Here is a 16499-nt window from a genome sequence, read left to right as displayed (position 1 = left end):
AGCCGATGTAACGACCTGGTTGGTCATTTTATGAATTAGCACCCTGATCCCCTATTAACTGCTTTCCCCGTATTTGTTTCTGCTATTATGAGTTTCTAGGAAGATTCGTTTTAAGTATCGGAGTGTTTTGGGACACTTAGTCCCTAAATGAGAGCTTAAGCTTTATAATTTGGACTGTAGTCAGAGTAGTGTTAAGACGGCCTCGGAATGGAATTTCGTCAATTTCGTTAGCTCCGTTAAGTGATTTCAGGCTTAGGGGCATATTCTAATTGTATTTTGGAGGTTTGTAGCTTATTTAGGCTTGAAATATCGAAAGTTGAATTTTTGAAGTTATTGGATCGATAGTGAGATTTTGATATCGGGGTTGGAATTTGATTCTGAAAGTTGGAATATCTCTGTAGTGTTGAATATGACTTGTGTGCAAAATATGGGGTTAATCAGACATGGTTTGGTTGGTTTCGGCATCGGTTGTAGAGTTCTTGAGATTTCAAGTTCATTAGGCTTAGATTGGAGGGTGAATCATGATTTTAGCATTGTTTGATGTGATCCGAGGGTTGGATTAAGTTCATATGATGTTTTAGGATTTGGTTGGCATGTTTGGTTGAGGTCCCTAAGGCCTCGGGTGAGTTTTGGATGCATAACAGAAGTTGAATTTGGACTTAGGCTATTCTGAAGTTTGCTGCTTCTGGTATTGTCGCATCTGCGGTGAGGAGATCGCAGGTGTGGCGCTACATAAGCGGCTTGATGATTGCAGAAGCAGAAAAAGTCTAGGGCTTCAGGAACCGTAGGTGCGGTTTGTCGTGCCCCCTTCTTTTCCCCATTTCCTAAGGTCCGGGTTTCGACATTCGTGGGGGTAAGAACTCATTTCCTTTTGGGATTTGGGTATTTAAAGAGTCTCCACCTAACGGATTATGGTGCGTTAGAGCACCTAGAGCGATTAACTCTTAGACTAGTTTACATTACCAAAGATCTAGGGTAAAAGCTCGAAATAAGCTTGAGGGGAAGGTGTTAGGCACCCCTCTCGGTTCACAACGGTGGGTCCCGACTGAACTTATACTTATGGGAATTAGTCCTTTTAACAAATAAACAGTTTAAGCATGTACTTGCAAATAAAGGCATGTTTTGGCATTTTTTAAACACATACTTGCAAATAAAGGCATATTTTGGACATTGTATGACTCAAGTAATGAGACAAAAGGAAAAGACTTGAACAAGTTGCATATATAGAGAAAAGAGGGGTCCTAGGTTGGTTAGCCTACAAGATCACCCCACACAATGCCCGGTAATCACTCCTCAATGAGGGGCTACACGTGACATTAACGCGTAGTCATCATATCCTTACTACCCAATTCCCTTCCCTTGGTCATAGCCTAAAGTGTTCTAGCAACCTTGAAAATGTCCTATTCACGCACTACCCGTCCATTCCTTGTGGCCCTGGAGGTATTTAGGACCTCTAATTTAGGTAGTTCTAGAACTTCATATGGTTTAAAAGATAAAAATCTAGGCGTTAATTAAAAATAATTAGGGCTGCATTTAAAGAGAACAAATTACTAGCCCACAGTCACCTCCATAAATATAACAAGTAAGTGCACGACTTCAAAACAACAGTCAAGTATTTAGGTGAGCCGGGAGTATACATCATTGAATTAGGACTGAACCTAGCCTAGTACTTTCCTTAATTAGATTTTCTGAACCTAGCCTAATTACTTGTTCTATACTTACTATGCTTGAAAATATTTCCTTATGTGCTATGTTCCAGTCTTATGTGATCTTTTTCTTTATTTGTCTTTACCTTTTGAAGTTAACTCCCTTAATTGAGGAGTCTTACATTGATTTTATACTGATTGATTCTGAGTCCCCATAATTACTGCTTGACTTTGATTCGTACCTTATTATTCTACATAGTTTCAAACTATATATACATACTCTCTCATTAACACAAACACACGAACACATTGGTTCAAAAACCTATCTCTCACGCTCAAAGCTTTCTGCTTTCTTACTTTGCTACTTGCTACTTTCTTGAATTAGCTGGCTGTGAGCCAAAGCTAATTATTGTGCTCTCCTATCCACCACTTTGTGTTTACTATCTTCTTTACTAGTATGTTCTGATTTCAATTCAAGTTTCAAAAACAATATGTTTCTTTTACTACTTCAGTTCATCCTGTTTCTAGTATGTTTCTATCTATGGTTTTGTTGTGCAACCTATAGTTGAGATGCTTTCTTGTCTATCTAGTTATGTTATGTACTACTCCCATTAGGATCAACATGCTTATGAAATGTTACCCCCCCTTGTAATATGTCTCAGTGTGACTCTGTTCCATTTTATGTTTAACTGGTTTTAGTATGAACCTTTCTTTGGCAAAACAATTTGTACCTTAAGTTACTTGGTTCTATGTTAATTCTGAAATTCATGTTGCACCCTAATCCCATGAATCCTCCTAGAATACTTCTGATTCTGTAGTTATGTGCACTTCTGTCTGTTATGTGTTCACTGCATATGCTTTATATGTCCCCAATTCCCATTACCCCTGTATGAAGGTTGTTCTTTGAATGTTGCAAAATCTGGTTTGGTTCTGTGTTGGGTCTATTGTTTATTTGATTCCATAACTCTTGTCAAAAAACTATTTTACTGAGCAACTCTCTTTATTATATAAAACTATTTCAACTGAGTCTCTTTCAACACTATTTTCATTCAAACCTTTTCAAAACTATGTCAAACACTCTCATACTACTCTTAGGTCTTTAAGTTCTGGCCCCTCCAATGTGTGACTGCTTAGGGATCCCTATAAGATCCCTCTGAACTCTGATGCATTGGAGCTGGCTCTTCTACACTGCACTTACTCAGTTATGGTTGTGAAATCTGGGTGTGAGAACTGCCCAGGATCCTTTGAGGTCCTTAGGGAACTCTGATACACCCGGATATGAGAAAGGCTATGAAACAATCTGGGCATTTGAGGTTCTAGAAATCTGGGCCTGTTTTTAGGCTCCATATATTGTAACTTCTTATTTTCTTTATCTATGTAATTCATTTCAATATTGGTTTATAATAATTATTGAAAACGAATATTGGGGCTGGCTAGTGAAAAGGGGAAGGTAGTTATATATGTTAGCAATATCAATGGGTATAAACCATGCCTTAGGTTTACATTTCCTATATGCGCATTAGAATCTATGTCTAGGACCAACACATCCAAAGTATGTCATGCATTAGATATCATGTTTTAGATTTACTGCTTCAGCATCTCATTTGACCTTATTTATTACTTATAAATCCTGCTTCTAGGATAAATAACAGCATTACACAAAACTGTTACTCCTATGCATATGGAAATCATGCTTAACAATGTTGTAACTCTCTGTGCATTTAGAAATCATGCTTTAGGAATTTTGCATATAAATCATTCTGCATTTTATATGTGCATATTAGATACCCCGTTTTAGGATCTCGTTCATACTCGCTCAATCACACCTAGTTAAACTACTAATGCATGAAAAAGGACATAAGATGGTATCACCTCTGATTCTACTATTTTAAATAGACTGGTAATAACTCCTTGTATTCTCAGATTTACAACGCTTAGAACATCATACTTTAGGTATAATAACTTCTAAACTATTTTTAATAACTCTGGTAAATCTTGTGCATGATCCCACGCCTAGGCAAGCCTTAGGTAATCAAATTTTTATAAAACTGGAAACTGCCTCTTTTGTTTACTATTTAATGGTTAATAGGCTTAAAATCAGTAGGCAAACTGATATGGCCACTACTTCTGAGTTTATAAAATAAACTGTCTATCTTCTATGTTTTGATATTCACTTAGACATCATGCCTTAGGATCCTGTTTAATAATACTGCCCTTATTTGTGTTTGAGTCGTGCTGCTTATGTGCATTATTTGTGGAGGTAAACCTGAGCCTCTAATTGCTTCTTTTCTGCCTTATTTGACAAAGTCCTATTTGTTCTTGCCTGTCGCCTAGTATTTTCTCCTTTTAAACCTTAAGGGTATGTCTAGAACTCCTTATAGGTAGAGGTCCTGATTTCTTCGAGGACCATTAAGAAGGGACGGGTAACATCACACAATAAAGATCGTTAAACAACACTCGCCTTAATAATCGCTAAGGGGTGAGAAGGGTAGATATGGATATGATGACTATGCACTAATGTCACATGTAGCCCCTCATTGAGGAGTGTTTACCGGACATTGCGTGGGGTGATCCTGTAGGCTAACCAACCTAGGACCCATCCTTCCCAAAAATTCCTTTGCTTAAACTTTTCCTATATGTATACAATTTGTTTAAACCTTTCCTTTGTCTTATTATTTGAGTCATGTAATGTCCGAAACCTGCTCTTATTTGTAATTATGTGTTTAAAACTATTTATTTGTTAATGGTCTAGTTCATAAGCATAAGTTCGGTCGGGACCCACCATTGTGGACCGAGAGGGGTGCCTACCACCTTCCCCTCAATGTTATTTCGAGCCCTTACCCTAAATCCCTGATAATGCAAACTAATCCAAGATTTAATCACTCTGGGTGCCCTAACGCACCATAATCCGTTAGGTGACGACTCTTCAAATACCTAATTCCCAAAAGGAAATGAGTTATTTCCCCCATGAACGTCGAAACCCGGACTTCTCTCCGCGGAGGGAAAAAAAGGGGGCGCGACACCATTTAGATCCTATAGTCATGGTTTCTAATATTGTGGAAGTAAAGCCAACATAGCAAATATATTTGAGTTAACACAACCCTATAGGCTTGGTATCTACCCAGTTTAACCACAATAATATACTACCGTTCCTTTTTCACTAATCACCCCACTGTTGTTTACAATAATTATTACAAACCAATGAATTAAGTAAAAATACATAAATAAATAGGAGTTAATCTATAGGGAGCCTACAGTAGGCCCAAATGACTTCCAAGCCTCCAATAGCCTCAAATGCTAAAGTTCCATAGCCAATTTCATGTCTAGGTGTGTCAGAGTTCCCTAAGGACCTCAAGGATCTCGGGAAATGCTCACACCTAGACCTTTTCTCAAATGATAACTGATTTAGGTGCAGTGTGGAAAGCCTAGCTCTTACATGCCAAATTTCAGAGAGATCTCAAGGATCTCAAGGCAGTACACATATCAGAGGGGCAGAATATAGTATTCTAAGAATAAGTGGAAGTGTATAACAGTTGAAAGAGTTTAATAGAAAGGTCTTAAAACTGAAAAAGAACTTTTGAAAACCATTAATGCTGAAACAATTTGAGGAAAAGTGTGAAGAAAACAATTGGCAATCCGAACCAAGTCATAGTACAAGTTTCAGGAACAACTTTCACACAAATGGGATAGGGGTTGGGAACATAGATGGTATCTCTTAATGGAGCATACAAATGACAGGACATAGGGAGTTTTGAGGGGGTTCCACATATGCAACAAAGATCACAGCAGAAACATGCATCACACAGCTAGAATTACTTTAAAGGGATTGACCGACTTAGTAGGAATGAAACAGAACAGGCAAGGACTTGAATGAGCATGTTGGGAAAGTATTAATAATGGAGGAATGCTAATTACATAGAAATAGAGTTTAGGAAGGACAGTAATTAGTCCAAACAGGCTTAAGTTACCTATGCAGACATGCTAATTAAGATAGCAAACATGCAAGCAAAGTGGAAACATATTAATCATAGGTTTGACTGGGTAGTATTAGACATGCTTGGATAAGTAGTAGACAGAAATATGAACAGACTTAAGTCATATGAACTAAAGCAGTAAGTAAACACATAGGTTTGATTCTTAAAAATTAATCAGAAGCATACCTAGTTAAATAATGAAAAGTACAAGATGTGAGAAAGGTAGTGTGTAACTTCCAGCCTTGGCTTGCAGCCGACTAGAATGGCAAAGATCACAAGTAGAAAAGAGAGTAGAAAGAGAGCCTTTTAGAGTGTAAAGAGTAGTGGTTTTTTCGAACTATTATTCAGTGTCCAGAAGTGAAAAAAAAGGGGGTTTATATAGTAATAAAAAGCTTAACAAAATAAGGCAAGAGATCAATTAAGTAGCAAATCAGGGAAGTTTGTGGAATCAATCAGTAGAAGCATATTAGGACAAGAAAATCACTATTAATCACAAGAACCCAAAGCAAGAACACAATCGATATACCAGTACTAAGAAACCAAACAAAGAACATCAAAAATTAGGATTTTCAGTACAAGCGAGTTAAGGTTTTAACCAACTTACAAAATCAGTCAAAATATATAAGAAACAGAAGATTAAACACCCAAAAATCATCAAACATTTTGTAAAAGAGATTTTCAGAAACCCTAGTTTAGAAAAAATGAAAATCACTTGAAAATCATACGATTCTTGTAAAGAAAATCAAGGTTGTTGTAAAACTCATATGAAAGGAGTCCAAATCCTCTCAAATCTAAGAGGTTCAGAAAAAAAATTAGGGTTTCGAAGAGAACCATATAGAGGTGAAGAAACATGCTTAGAAACTCATAGATCATAGATAATATAGGATAATATTACTCGGAATCACACTGGAATGGCCTGAAACAGGCGAAAAAGGAATCATAGATGCAAGCCAACTAGCCCTGGTCCCCTGAGGTTCTTGGAGATGGCAAGAATAACGTGAGAGAGGCCATTAGAGGCCTGGCAGATGGTGAGAAACCACCGTAGATAGCCATAGGTGAGTGTCAATGAGGTTTGATTAGGGTTAGGTTAGAGAGCGTTTGAGAGAGGAGAGGGGTTTCAAGGCGGCAGATGGTGTAGGATGATAGGGTTTGGGGGGGGGATGGGGTCTTTTGGTTTATTTTAGGAAGGGTCGTTTGTGGATGTTGATTTTTATGATCAACGGTCGAGATTAAGGATACTGGGGCCGGATCGGGTCTTCAGGGTTTGGGTTGGGTAATATTAATTAAAAATTGGGCTGGTATTGGGTTGGAATAGGGTTGAAATTGAAATAAAACAGGCAAGATTTTAAATAGCCACTTTAAATAACTATATAATTTATCGAAATAATAAATGACTTCTAAAAAATATTTTAGTGTACTAAAATAATTTAAAATAGTTGTTTAATATTTTAAAAATGTACCATTTTATTCATCAATAATGCAATTATGCATTAGTAGGGCTATTATTGCAAAGATGTGCAATTTAGCCTAAAAATATAAATATAATTTACAAAAATGCACTAAAAATGTTTAAACACTATTTTGGCATAAATAAAGAATTTATATGACTAAATCACCACAAAAATAATTTGAAGGATAATTTTTAGAAATTTTTATAAATAAAAAGAGAAGGAATAAATTGATTTGGAGCTTTTTAAAAATTATAGAAAAATTATAAAAATGCTTATGTATGCTTATAACTACATATGTGCTATTCTGAAAGTATATATGTATGTTAAAACATATGAGGAAAAAATTAGGTATCAACACGGCTGGGTAACCGCAAATGCGGAACAACAGATGCAGCCAAGTGACAACAGATGCGACCCCAGCCCATTAAGTGAATTTTGCACCAGCAATGCCTTTTTCTGTAGGTGCTGGACCACAGGTACGGCCCCATGAACCGCAAATGCGGTAATCGCTGGGTAGATATATAAATTTCGAGGGTTTGAAGTTCATAACATCAAATTTGATTTTTAGCTCCCAAGTAGGCGATTTTGAGAGGGTTTTGAAGTGAAAATCAGTGGGTAATGATTCCTAACCCGATTTCATTTATATTTCATCAATCTATTGTTATTTTACGCATTTAATCTAAGAAATTGAGTGGAAGAATGAGTATTTGGGAAAACATTCCCCAACCGGGTTTTGATTGAGTTTTAGTTGTCAGATTTGAGTGATTTTTGGACAAGTGATCTTGTGAGTGAATGGGTGTTCATAATACGCAATTTCTACCCGATTTCGAGATGTGGGCCCGGGGAGGATTTTTGGGCATTTTTCTATTTTCTTACCTTAGCTTCGATTCCTTTAGCTAAATTCGTTGTTTGTAGTTATATTTACATTATGAAATTTATTTGATTAGATTTGGGCCACTCAGAGTTGGATACTCGTGGTAAGAACGTGATTTTAGATTGATTTTGAGCGGGTTCGAGGTAAGTGGCTTGCCTAAACTTGTGGAGGGAACTTCCCTTAGGATTTTGGTACTGTTGTTATATGAGTGTCGTGTACGTGAGGTGACGAGTGCGTACACGTGCTAATTGTTGAAAAATCCAGTTTTCATGAAGTAAATATCTATATTTTCTTGTAATTGAGAAATACTTGTACTTGAAGCCTCTTGTTTAGTTTAGGAAAAGCATGTTTATGTGATCTAATTGTCTTACCTGCTTTAACTGCCTACTTGTATTATGCGTAGCATGTTTAGAGTAGAATTCTTGTTTATTCTCGAATAGAACTATAGATTCTTTCTTGAGACTGTTGTGTGTTTACTTTGGGACTACGAGATGATATCCCGGGAGATCCCCTTGCATTGTTTACTTTTGGACTACAGATCGATATTCCGGGAGATACCCCTGCATGTTTACATTTGGGATTACAGGACGACACCCGGAAGATTCCCCTGTATTGGATATTTACTTTAGGACTACAGATTGGTATTTTGGGAGATTCCTCTGCATATTTATTATTCGGGCTTGGACGATATCCCGAGAGATCCTCTACACATTTACGGTTGGGACTACTGGACGATATCCTGGGAGATACCCTGTTGCTATCTCTGTATACCAAGTTATATTCTTTCTGTGATTTTATTCTTTATCGACTGTTAGTACTTTAATTATACTGTCACATTTCATACTGTTTTACCTTGTTATATATATATATATATATATATATATATATATATATATATATATATATATATATATATATATATATGTATGGCCCTAACCTTCCTCGTCACTACTCGACCAAGGTTAGGCTTGGCACTTACTGGGTACCGTTGTGGTGTACTCATGCCTTTTCCTGCATATGTTTTTAGTGTGCAAATCCTAGTTCTTCTGCTTAACCATTCTTCCAGTAAGGCGGGCGATATACGATACTTTGAGGTATATCTGTCACGTCCGCAGATTCAGAAGCCCCTCTCTATTCCCCCCTCTAGCTTTAGACTTCCTATATTTACTTTGAATTAGACATTCTGGAGTTAGAACACTATATAGTTTCTCTACAACTTGTGATTTCATGAGATTCCGGGTTTTAGGAGTTTGATTCAGTATTCAGAGTATGTATTGTATATGCCGAGCGGCATTTTGACTCTTTTATTATGTTTTATCCATAACTTGCCAGTTTCGTAGTTCATTTCCTTTTTCTGCAATTTGTTAGACTTACCTAGTTGTAGAGACTAGGTGCTGTCACGACAGTTCACGGAGGAAGAACTTGGGTCGTGACAAGTTGGTATTAGAGCTCTAGGTTCATAGAAGTCATAAATCACAAGCCAGATTATTAGAGTCTCGCGGATCAGTATGGAGACATCTTTACTTATCTACGAGAGGCTATGTAACTGTTAGGAAAAATTCCACTTCATTTAATTTCCTTGCCGTGCGAGATTTTTGATATCAAAATTCTAAACCTCTGTCGTCTATTCTCTCACAGATGGTGAGGATACATGCTACCGGAGATGACCAAGCACCCGCGCCCCTTACTAGAGCTGCCAGAGGTCGGGGCCGGGGTAGAGGCCTGATACGCTCAAATTGCACTTTAATTAAATATTGTAAGGCGGTCAGTGTCACATATAATAACCCAACAAGGTTGAGGTCGAATCCCAAAGGGAATAGGCGTGAAAAGGTTACTCGAATAGTGTGACTTGACTAAAGTCGTAATTCTATTCGGTTAATTGTAACAAGAGTATGAAATGATTTTGGTTTGAAGAAATAACTAATTGTAATGTTGAGAATGTAAATAATTTGATTAAGAAAACCAAGGTTGTGTCTCCTTTAATGAAGTGCAATGCTATCAGTGTTAATATGATATATTTCTAATGGAAGGTTCTTTAGATATGCAAATGATTTCTAAATGACTACCCAATATTTTTCAATAGTTGGGTAGTATTTCCTCTTTATGATTTTTCCAAATATAAAAGAGTTGCAATTAAGAACAATCAATATATGTCAAATAAAATCCACTCATTCCTAAGCGATTCTATTAAACAAGGTTTAAAGCCTTGAGTCTTTGATATTTACTTCTACCAAATCCTAACTCACTTTTTCAAGTAAAGAAAGAATTTAATGGCGCTTGTTAATGTTTGCAACCACCAACAATAAATAAAGAATGAGAAATAAATATATATCAACCAACCATTATATATATATATATATATATATATATATATATATATATATATATATATTAAATGTTAAACACTCATTAACATAACACCCATTTAGGGTCCACAACCTTAGTATTTAAAGTTAGCTACATATACTAAAATACAAAAGGGTGAGAATATTTAATGCCATAAAGCTTACAAAGTGCAAGATTTTTTCTTCAAAAGCTTCCAAAGAGAGAAATATTAAAGAATTGGAATCAAAAACAAGACAAGATGTCCCCACAAAACCCCAGTAAATCTATTTATAGTGGGTCAAAAATCGGACAAAAATACCTTTTTCGGTCAATTATGCGACAGCATTTCTATCGCATAACAGACATGCAGTCGGTATTCTCGCCATGACCATCGCATCTTCAAACCCTAGTTTCCTGACCTTCATCGCATTCACGTTCTGCGGTCCACATTGCAGATATGCGATCACATTTCGCATCGCATTTTCCACCTTCAGCAACCTTCATGATGAGTTTGCGGTCCATTATACGGCTCGCAAACCTGTTATGCAATCGCAGACTGGACCGCATTTCATACACTGGACTTTGGACAACTAACTGTTGTGGTTTGCGATTCCCTTGAGCATTATGCGGCCTGCATGTTGGATTTTCGGTCCGCATTTCCACATTGCGATGCATTTTGCTCTTTTCTTGTCTTTTTGTGCCTTTTGATTTCATTTCCATGCTCTTAAGTCCTTAAACCTCATACACTGCAAAACACTAAAATTACATAAGTATAAAAGATAATTGCATTTAAAATAAGCTAAAATTTAAGCAATTTGTATTAAATGTGTCGAAATTCTCCGGCACATCAACACCCCCAACTTAAACTCTTGCTTGTCCTCAAGCAACTAAAACAATACTATCCTATTCTAGACTCCATCTAAAAGATAAAAAACAATAGTGACCATGGACGGTGTTCATTTACAGTACTACAAATATGCATTTTTGATTGCGTACCATTCCTGAACCATCAATATTTACAAAGAAACTAATCAACTTGTGAAACTTTGAGCCTCGATCAATTTGACAAAATGTTGCCCTCAGCTGAGTGCACTTGCATTTGACTCAAAAACTCAACGTCTGTCCAACCTCACAATTCATGTGCCCTCACTAGAAATAAAGTCCCAAACTCACAATATTTACAATGACAACAAAAAGGGACAAATTCACAAATACACTCACTCTCAAAAAGAGTTTCAAGTGTTACAACATACCATACCATAGGCTTGCCCTTATTTTAATTCATTGCTTTATTCTAAGAACGTTTGGTTGGAGATCCCATGACTTTTTTAGCTTGTAATGTAGTTTGGGTAAGAGTTGGATAAACATTTGGGTACAAGTGACTACACTCTCCTTGAACACTACTCACATTTTTCTTTCTTGTTGCTCTTTGCTTCTTTTCAAGCCACATAGCCCTCATTAGCTTCTACTTTTCCCACATTGAGCCACCTTAACTACCTCTTCAATTCTCTTCAAGACTCCAACTCTTTTTTTCTTTTCTCTTGCAAAAATTGTTTTATATATATTTTTTTATTTTGCTTTTGGAGCTTGAATAGTTTCACACCTTAAGGTACAATTCATACACTCATGCACAACCTTGCCTATTTCCGGCTTGACACCACACCCCCAACTTAGGCTTTTAGCCTCATTCTCAATGTTCAAGGAGGGACGAGTTCAAAAGAGGGAATTATTTTATAAAAAAGGAAAGGTTTGTAATGAGGTAGCCAAAGAAAAGGTTAAAGGCTCAAGGGAGGTGACTAGTGATACTATCTGTACAATGGGTGGCTTGAAAGGCTAACTGGTTTTCCAAAATCACAAAGACGGCCTAAGGTCATGTCTCCAACCAAATGTAATTATTATAAGCATAAAAAAACCAACCGGGCAAGTTTTAGATGGCAGAAGTAAACACAAGAATTATTTATACAAAGACTTACACACATGGCACATGAACTGTTTAGCTCACATAGTTTTTAGCCCTCGAGCCAACACTTGGCAACTCAAAGCTTTCATCATATTTACAAGTATAACTCTAGGTAGACATAGAGTCAAAGAGCGAGCCTCAAGTTCACATAGTTGATTTCTTTTTTTTATATATTAATGGAAGGGTATAGGCTATATACAGACACACATGCTTGACACTAGACAACTACACCAAACCGGTCAAAATATTTCATTCTACCGCCATGGTTCTACTATTACACCCTTGGAAAAGAACCCGGCGAAAACCAAGGAGAATTCACTGCTAATTACTAAAGATGAACATACAACTATCTACTTATTTTTGTTTTTTATATATACAAAGATAACTTATGTACTAAAACCACAAAACACCAATATACAGAATCACAAAACACAAATATATATGAAAGTTTGCTTATGTAGCACCAAAGCATAAACATGTACAACAGTTGGATTCACAAAAAATTATACAAGGCTATCACGCCAACTAAAAAGCATGCATTGTCCCCAATGCATAAGAATGTAAAACAGAGTTTAGGGGCTCCTTGAGGCACACTAAGTGCTATGGGAGTCAAAGCCAGCTGAATGATGATGGGGTCACCCTCTGATGCTAAAGTTGGGACATATGAGATCTCGGCCTGAGGAGTGACCTCCACTGATGGAGGAGGGATCTTTGGCTGACCCAATACTGGAGCTGGGGCCTGTGAGCTGCTAGCCTCGCCCGCTGATGGCTGAGTGGTCGATGGATCTGCTGGGGCGACCATGTCTTTTAGAGAATGTGCTATCGCCACCTGAATTGCTGCTTGTTCTTCATCCTCAACTGTAGAGGAAGCAATCTACTTACCCTTCTCCTGAGGGCCATCCTCCTCCTCAGACCATGAATCCTCCTCAATTTCTCCCTCTTCTGCCTCCCCACCTTCGGACTTTGTAGAATGTCCGGAATCCTCCTCAGAAGGAACGTCAATACGTGTAAGGGGAGCTGGAGGTTGGGAAGTCCCGACAGTCGGAGGTGCAATGTCTGTCATCAGTGTGGAGAAGTCAAGATCCAGGCCAGGTACTGCTGTGTCTGATCCCTGCTCATCTTCCTTGGGCAGGAAGGATGATAGATCGAACTCCAGAGACTGCATTTTGTGGAGTTCAATATTCATAGTGGCAACCTCCTCCCGGAGCTTTGGCAAGTCACTAACCTCACCCCACTCTATCTTCTCAACCGCAACTCAAGCTGTGTCAAGTGATCCCCATAAGATGTCTGTTGCTGCTGGAAAGCCATCACTGAGGATTGGATATGAGTTAGGGCTTGCTTGATGAGGGTAGGGAGATTCTTTAGAAGCCGTTCTACCTTAGCATTGGCATGTTGAGCTAAGAGACCTAGCCTCAAGACAGCTGGCAGTATAGTAGAAGGCTGAGTAATGATGGACTGAGAGGTGGGCTATGAAGTGGAAGTGGAGGCAACTGTAGCCTGAGGAGACACATGAGTCTGAGAATCTGAGGGCTCTATATCAACAAGAGTCTGAGTCTGAGCCTCTAGGGGAGGAACAATTATCTCTAATGCGCGTGATATTAATATCCTTTAGTGCCTTCACTGTCTTGTTAGTGTGTGGCATGGTAGGGACTTTTAGAGCCTTACAGAGGGTTGTGATCAAGCAGGGGAATGGAAGTGAAGTGGTTGTCTGCTTTGCCCGGATCCCTAGCTCCCGGAAGATAAATCACCCACATCAATCTTGATTCCCGCCATAATGCATGCAATGAGAAAAGCTTTCTCAATGCTTATGTCAGTCTCATTTCTGGATGGTATCAGTCAAGAGGTGACAAAGCTAAGCCAAAATCTTCCCTCTCGTGTGAGATCCTCCTTGTATATTTTGTGCACAGGGTTGATCCAAGCAGGGGTCCCCTTGGCTATCATAGAAGCTATCTAGCTACGCTCATTATCCCGGTTTGCCCATTTGGCGGCATACTCAGCTGTGCCCGGGCTCCAGTTAGGGAAGTAAAACTCATTGATGGTCTCACTGCTGCAGAACACACTCTTCCCCCGAACTAATACAATGTCAAGAAAAACCCTGTTGTGATTGTGGTGAGCAGTTCTGGAGGCTCCATACGAGGCATAAAACTCACAGATATGGGTTTCATTATAGTCATCATGCAGCTCAATGAAACACTCCCATTTTCTTGCTTTGATGTTCTCCTATATGTGGGGGTATTGCTCTTGTAGCCCATTCAGACTGAGTTGCTTTTCGGCCAGGATTTTGCGTTTTGTTTGTCACGACCCCGGTTCGCCCTCCGTGAACCATCGTGACAGCACCTAGTCTCTACGACTAGGTAAGCCTAAACTTGTAGAAGATAACCAAAACTTGCGGAAGTAAAATAATTTAAAAACAAAAATAAGGCAATAACAGTGTTAAATGTGCCGCTCGATATACACCATATTTATATAGATCTCAAAACCAATATTTAAATCCAAGACCGAGAAACCCACGAATCACAAGCTAAGAAAAAGAAATACTACATTGCTCTAACTCCGGAATTTTGTCTAATAAGAACAGAAGTACAGAAGGGCTAAATACTAAAAACATGAATAGAAAGGGACTTCTCGGTCTGCAGACGCAGCAGATGTACCTCGAAGTCTCTAAGCAGTTGCCTCTCTCAAGGATGGTAGGCCTGAGTAGCGGTACCTAGATCTGCACATGAAAAACATGCGCAGAAGGGCATGAGTACACCACAACGGTACTCAGTAAGTGCCAAGCCTAATCTCGGTTGGGTAGTGACGAGGAAGGTCAGGGCCCTACTGAGGTCAAGTAAAATATAAAGATCAACAATATAAAACAGAACAGTATAAATAAGTGCGGTAGTAAAATAACACAGGATGTACAGGACAACAACACCTATACAGAAAACAAGGTAAACATGGAAAGGAATTACGGCTCAGTACCAATAATCACAATCGGGGATCTCCCAAGATACCGTCCTGTAGTCCCATATGTACATGTACAGTGGAGCTCCCGGGATCCTATCCTGTAGTCCAACTCATAGTGCATGGGGATCTACCGGAATCCCATCCGTAGTCCCAAATGTAAATACCCAATACTGGGGGAATCTACCCGGTGCATTCTCGTAGTTCCATATAACTGTGTAGGGGGATCTACTGGGAATCTAACCCATAGTCCCAAAGTAATTATGCAGGGGGATCTAACGAGAATCTAACCCGTAGTCCCAAAGTAAACAAACAAGGGGGAGCTACCGAAATCTCACATCCGTAGTCCCAAAATAAATACGCAGCAGCAGCAGGAAGATATACAAAAATGGCAAAATTTCATATTAAGGCAATAAGTGATTCTAGCCTAGCATGCTACACAGAATTCAAGTAAGGCAGGTTGAATCAAATAAAACAATTAAGTCACTTAGACATGCTTTCCAAAGCTAACAACAGGCTTAATAGTGCAAGTAATAGAAACAAGAAATGAAACATACTAGTAATTACTTAAAGAAAACCGGATTTCCAACAATTAGCACAAGTACGCACTCGTCACCTCACGTACAAGGCATTTCAATTATCAAACATACTAATCCTAAGGGGAAGGTCCCCCCCACAAGGTTAGACAATCCACTTACCTCGAACCGGCTCAAAATCAACCTGAAACCACGCTCTTGCCACGAGTACTCGACTCCAAATAGCCCAAATCTATTCAATTCAATTGCATAATGTAAATAACAATTCAAGTAACTGATTCTACAATTAAATTGTAAGCTAATACGCAAAATTATGTAAAATGACCAAAATGCCCCTCGGGCCCACGTATCGGAATCAGGTGAAATTTATATTTTCAGAAACCTCGTGCTCTCACAAGTCCATATATAACAAGAATACTGAAATCGGAGTCCAATTGTTCCCTCAAATCCTCATTTAAAGGCCTCTTAAACTCAAGCCCTAATTAACCATTTTCCCAAATTTCTCACCACTAATTAGGTCGTTAATCAGATAAAAACGAGTTATGAAGTCAAGGATGTTACCTCCAAGTGATTTTCCTTTGTTTTCCTCAAGAATCTCTCTCAAAAGCTTCAAACCCAGATGAAAATGGTGAAAGAATCCCTCAAATTCGCGAAGGCAACTATTTATGTGTCCTGCCGAGTGATTTTGATGCGGTCCCGCTTTTGCGGAACAAGCGTCGCATCTGCGACTTTCATTAAAATGGCCAGAGACTGCATCTGCGATCACCATTTCGCAGATGCGCAACCG

This window comes from Nicotiana tabacum, chromosome 22, assembly GCF_000715075.1.
Source record: "Nicotiana tabacum cultivar K326 chromosome 22, ASM71507v2, whole genome shotgun sequence".
Lineage (NCBI taxonomy): Eukaryota > Viridiplantae > Streptophyta > Magnoliopsida > Solanales > Solanaceae > Nicotiana > Nicotiana tabacum.
The sequence above is the reverse complement of the archived record's forward strand: the minus strand, read 5'-3'. Positions refer to the sequence as shown.